A 6,701-nucleotide genomic window follows, 5' to 3' on the forward strand; every position below is an offset into this window, starting at 1 on the left:
CAGTAATTACTTGGTCTTTCAACCTCTTTTAGCGTATGCTTCTATACTCTAGTGCTCAGAAACTGGACCGTAAGCTTTCACTGTAATATTTATTTGGTTAAAAGTTGGAACAGATTTAAAAATACTTGTCAACAATCAACGTTGAATTATGGAATTTGGCAGTACTGACTCTTATTGTTCTACTTTCTGATTTGCATACATGATTCACCAGCAGTGTTTTCATTTTGGTTACCCGCCGTGCGTTAACATACCGCTCTCGGAAGGCGCGGAGGCCACGGATCGAATTCACCCGACGAATTAACAACGAAGGCCGGTGTGCCGGCCTGCATGCATGGATTAGGCAGTTTCCCACGTCCAACTAAGTGAATACCAGACTAGTACCAACGTCCCGCCTCAGTTGCGCTTGTCGCAAGCACTGCAGAAAACGGTCGCACACTTTCACATGGGACTGGGATAACACAAGACTCAGATACTTGGGGTGCACAAAATTCCGTCCCCATCGTGGGTTTGGAAGGGTGAAGGTGGGGGTAATTTGCGGGGGGAGGGTGGGAGGGGGCAGCATCCGGTGGACCTGACTACCATCTACCATTCACTAACATTTTCGAATCCAAAAATAAAATGTCTACCCAGTGAAGATGCGAGATAAAGGCCACGAAAAGAAGAAAAGTATTTTAACTTTGGTTACTGCTTCCAAATGGTAACTGCTCCACGTTCATACGCCCTTTCAAACTATCGCCAAAATGTAAGACATCTACATTAACTCACAACGGACCAGTATTAATGTTATGAGTAAAGAAATTACCAATGTAATCCCCTTTCCGTAGAATACAGATACAAGTATGTACGTATGGTGGAAGGGGCAGCTTCTAGTGGTGTAGCTCATATCGATCTTTTTCCTTGCAAATCCTTATGAACAAATTTTTCATAACGCAAACACTCCACTATTACCCACAGGGATAAATAATTCAGCTAGATTAGAGACTGCTAAGAAACCGAGTTTTACCACAAAATGTAAGAATCTGTCGTCACATTTGATAATAATTCAAAAGATCCAGTTTCACTAAATGTGCTAAAATATAAGTCCCATTAAATGACAGGCACTCGAACACAGTAAGAAGTATGGGACAGTTAACAAAAACTCATTGCAACATCATAAGCAAGAAAAATGAAGCGGAGAAACAAAATGCGGAGTAACATTTATCGCCACCACCAGATTCGCAGACTACAGTTGCTTAGAACGGATAGTGCTCTCAATTAATCTGGATAAATGAAAATACCAGACACGATTGCAAAATATTTCTCGTACTGTACTGAGACAAATATTACTTAGTAAGAACTACATCATACAAGGTTGGAAATGATACGAAGACGTTAATCTACTAAACCAACCCATTACATTGACGCCAGCCTCAGCATTCTCACAGAAAACAATTTTTCTTATTTCCTCTAAATAAATCTAGGCAGTTGTCTCATAATCTGACTTGCTTTATTGATCATCTGGAAATAAAATATTATCGTGTCTCAGCTGATCCATCTCTTTAACCCATGCCACATATGCTTGCTTGTGTAGTGCCACTGGACCATGAGATAGCTGATAAGAATCCATTATTTGGCTGGCAAGAGATGATGTGGTGATCTAAAATCTCTGACCGCCAGACTTTGCGGATGTGTCCTGGATTTAAATCCATACTTTACCACGTGGAACAAGGACATATGACCTGTTGAAACTCATCCATCCATGATATGGGGACGTCAAACTCGGTGTCGTGAGAATTACAGAAGCGTTTCATTTATTTCACATGCCAGCAAGATTAGTCTAAATGTTATCCATGAAAGCCTGAGAGAGACTTTACATAAAGAAATATCACCAAATCAAGCTACGTCTGTGTATAATAAAGTAACACAACAGCACATTCTCACTGTCAGACTGAGAAATGTAGAGAATTCAATACATCTTTAGTTCTTTGTTTCTAGGACTATAACAAGGCTTTCGACCGTGTGCGATGTGAAGTATTGTGGAACATGCTAGCAGAAATTGGCCCTTCTGATCGTCTTATTACCCTCATTAGAAAACTTTACTCTGATAGCAAGGCAGCAATAAGACTAGATAAGATTGTTTCAAGTCATTTAGAGCCATGTAAAGGACTTGGACAGGGTGCATCCCATCACCAGTTCTATTTAACATCCCCGGGGAATGTGTTACGACAAAATGTATTCATGGCTCAACTGGTGGAAACCGAATTGGTGGACGAAGAATCAGTTATTTAAGATTTTCTGATAGCACCACATTCTACGTAGTATCACAAGTGGAAATGAAGGAAATACAGGATAGACTTAGAGGGAAAGTGAGAAACTTGGATTGTCAGTTAATAAGGGAAAGTCTAAGATCATGACAACTGACAGAGGTGAGTCACTAACAGCTACTGAAGTACTATCAGAATATGAAGAAGTTGATCAATTTACCTTCCTGTGCCCAGTGGTTCGGAAAAAAGTATGGCCCTACGCACGAAATACGATGTAGAATTGTTCTGGAGAGAATGGTACTTCCAAGCTGACAGTGCTTTGTAAAGACCGAGCCCTAACCAGACATACCAAATTGAGAGTGCCGAATCTCTGGCGTTTCCAGTTTTCATTCATGACGTTGAAAGGTGGACAATAACTGAAAGGGACCGCAGAAGAATTTCATTTTGATATGCGGGCATATAGGAGGTGGCGGAGAATACGCTAGGTGACGAAAGTAATGGGATAGCAATATGCACATTTACAAATAGCGGTAGTATCACGTACACAACGTATAAAAGGGCAGTGCATTGGTGGAGCTCTTAATCGCAATCAGGTGATTTATGTGAAAAGGTTTCCGATGTTATTATGGCCGCACGACTCGAATTAACAGACTGAACGCGGAATGGTAGTTGGGGCTAGACGCGTGGGACATCCCATTTTAGAAATAGTTAGGGAAATCAATATTCCGAGATCCACAGCGTCAGGAGTCTGCCGATAACCAAATTTCATGCATTACCTCTCACCGCGGACAAAGCAGTGGTCGACGGCTTCCACTTAACGACCGAGAGCAGCGGCGTACGAACAATGTGTGAAATAATCACAGAAATCAACGTGGGACGTGCGACGAACGAATCCGTTTGGACTCTGTGGCGAAATTTGGCGTTAAAGGGCAGACGACAGACACGAGTTCTTATGCAAAAAGCACTACATCGTCTGCAGCGCCTCTCCTGGGCTCGTAACCATATCGGTTGGACCCCAGATGACTCGAAAACCGTGCTCTGATCAGATGAGTCCCGATTTCAGTTGGTAAGTGATGCGCAAACACCACGAAAGTATGAAACCGGGTTGTCAACAAGGCACTGTTGAAGCTGGTGGTGGCTCCATAATGATGTGGGCTGTGTTTACATGGAGTGGCCTGGATCCTGTGGTCCAACTGAACCGATCATTGACTGGAAATGGTTATGTTCGACTACTTGAAGACCATTTGCTGCCATTCACGGACTTCATGTTCCCAAACAACAATGAAATTTTTATGGATGACAATGCACCATACCACCGTGCCACAACTGTTTGAGGCTGGTTTAAAGAACGATCTGGACAATTCAAGCGAATCACTTAGCCACCCATGTCGCCTGACATGAATGCCACCGAACATTTATGGAACATAACAGAGAGGTAAGATCATGCACAAAAGCCTGCTTCAAATGGCTCTGAGCACTATGCGACTTAGCTTCTGAGGTCATCAGTCGCCTAGAACTTAGAACTAATTAAACCTAACTAACCTAAGGACATCACACACATCCATGCCCGAGGCAGGATTCGAACCTGCGACCGTAGCAGTCGCGCAGTTCCGGACTGAGCGCCTAGAACCACAAAAGCCTGCACCGGCAACACTTCTGCATTTATGAACTGCTCAATATTTCTGCAGGATACTTCGAACGACTTGTTGAGTCCGTACCAAGTCGATATGCTGCACTACACCGGACCACATGAGGTCCGAAACGGTATTAGGATGCATCACATGACTTCTGTAACCTCAGTGTGTCATGAATGGACAAACGGACCAACAAATTAATCCTTCAAGTTCTCAGGTCGGAAAACAGATTGTCCAGCGATTGTTTTCAAGAAATCCTGCAGTTCTTTGGTCACAGAATTCGACAACAGGAGGATAAATTGAAAAAGGAGATCACCCACGGCAAAGTCGAAAGGAAAAATTGTAGGGGTGATCACCGAAACTATCGATGGACCAGATAAAGGAGAAGACACACCACACATGGGGACAGCTCCTCCGAGATGCAGGAGACCGAGAAAATGGAGTTACAGTGTTAAGAGGATTCTGATGAGTCATCAACTTTCAGCAATGAAAGACGAAGTGTCGTTATTAACAGAGGATTAGGATATCTCATTACCTTCCTTATCCTCATCCTCATCCTCCTCCTCATCATCATTATGACTTTATACCTCACACACACACGCGCACACACACACACACACACACACACACACACACACACACACACACACACACACACACTTTTCTACCACCTAACTAATACATTTAATCGTGAAAGCCGTCGAAATTGCGTTAAGCAAGACGGTCTGTACTACAATTTGAGCCACACCAATAAACATAAATAAAAAATGTCAATTTTAAGGCATGAAATTTCCAGAGTTTCAAAATATATGTCACATATTATTGTAAATAGACTTGAAAATTATAATTTTAATGTTAAAACAGTGATTTTCAGATATTTTTCGAGAAAGTAGTGAGTACTTTTCGTGGGTGTTTATAACGCCTGTAGCAGAATACATTTTGCAGATTAATAAAGGCTACGAATTAAGAGGAAGTAACAGTCAAGACCATTTCTTAAAAATTTTCTGCTGAGAGACTGTTTCATTTATTAACAAGATGAAAAGACAAACTCATTTCTTCTGTTTCAAACAGGTACTCATTAAACGTTTGTTGCTGAATTAAAAGATTTTAACTGCTTTCACAAACTGTCTATTCACGGTACAGGAGAATAAAAAAGTCTGATAAGGTCAGGGCCTAATAAGGTGACGTCGAATAACTATAGGTCGGAAGTGCTTCAATACGGAGCTATGAACAAACAGCAGCAATCAAACATCGACGAGAATGTAACAGAATGTGCATTTAACTTGGAATGCCCCAGCTAATAATAAAGATAACAGCTACTCACCAAAACAGCTAAAGATAATTATTTGAGCTAAACAATCATTGCTATTGGAACTAAATATAGCTATACGGTTGGATTTGTATGACTTTTCTCTGATGGTTGATGGGTAAAGCTTGACTATTGTATGGACTATCATAGAAACACGGCGATTTTATTAATTTGATTAGATAATAACTGCAATCAGCAGTTCTACGTGTGATACTTTAATGTGCGATGTGCTTTAATGAAGAAATTTAAATCCCACACGTTTTAATTTTTCCTGATATAGGAAAGTGTTATGAACTTTTATTCTGACCAGTATGCAGTAAACTAAGACATCAGTCAACTAAGACACTGAGAAAGAGAAACATGAAAGTGACTAACATTCTAGTTTTCCCACATCAGTTTTTTTAAAAAATAAATTGTCGAAATTTCTGCCTCCAACTTTGGTACAAAACTGATATCCACAAGGAAATGATTGGCTAACGCTCTCGAAAATTACTGGTGTTTAGCGAATCATTGTTGTGACCCTGGTGTTCTTATAACTTAACTTTATATGACGGTAGTATCTGTTCCCGAAAGAACAGTTACCGTGGATGACCATGCAGCTTTGCTAGAAATGAAATGATAATTAAATAGACACCCTAGCTGCAAGCAGGCGTTCATACACTTCATTGGGGACATGCTGAAAATGTGTGCCCCGACCGGGACTCGAACCCGGGATCTCCTGCTTACATGGCAGACGCTCTATCCACCTGAGCCACCGCAGGCACAGAGGATAGTGCGTCTGCAGGGACTTATCCCTTGCACGCTCCCCGTGAGATCCACATTCTCAACACGTCCACAACACTACATTCGTAGTGCGCCTAATAGATGTTTGCCCATCATACTCATTACTCGTGGCAGATTAATCTACCAAGTCCACTACGAGTTCGGGCATAGCGTGTGCGTTCGCACAAGAAGGTCAAAGGCCGGGAACCCATATTTTTAACTATATATGACGGTAGTATCTGTTCCCGAAAGAACAGTTACCGTGGATGACCATGCAGCTTTGCTACAAATGAAATGATAATTAAATAGACACCCTAGCTGCAAGCAGGCGTTGATACACTTCAATGCAGCTAGGGTGTCTATTTAATTATCATTTCAGTTCTTATAACTATTTCTTCACGATCATTAACATCTGCGCGCTCGTCGCTAGTTGGCAGCTGTTTTATAGCCACAGCTCAATGAAAGTACTTTACCGACCTGTGGTTATCTGGTAAATTTTGTAACATTTAACAGCCCCCATACTGATCTAACCTTATTATTAGGTTTTATTTCTGCACTATCAATTTATCTCGAAATAAAGTTTTTCACTTAATAATTAACGTGAAACTAACTAAACAATCTTTTATTCACTCTAATTAAGCATTCAGTTTCTTTCTGAACTCGTCAGAATATCATAAGTGGTACTCACGTAAGCGCAATCCGCATTACATAGTTAAATTTTAATTGATGTAATGCAGGTATTACTTTGGTTGC

General features: G+C 41.1%; 1 non-coding gene across 1 annotated transcript; it reads right to left on the reverse strand.

Moving 5' to 3' along the window:
- Positions 1–5,873: 5,873 nt before the first annotated feature.
- On the reverse strand, positions 5,874–5,948 carry Trnat-ugu. The gene has a single exon. It is a non-coding gene; the product is annotated as a tRNA-Thr (tRNA).
- Between the last annotated feature and the right edge of the window lie 753 nt (positions 5,949–6,701).

The sequence above is a fragment of the Schistocerca piceifrons genome, chromosome X (genome assembly GCF_021461385.2).
Source record: "Schistocerca piceifrons isolate TAMUIC-IGC-003096 chromosome X, iqSchPice1.1, whole genome shotgun sequence".
NCBI lineage: Eukaryota > Metazoa > Arthropoda > Insecta > Orthoptera > Acrididae > Schistocerca > Schistocerca piceifrons.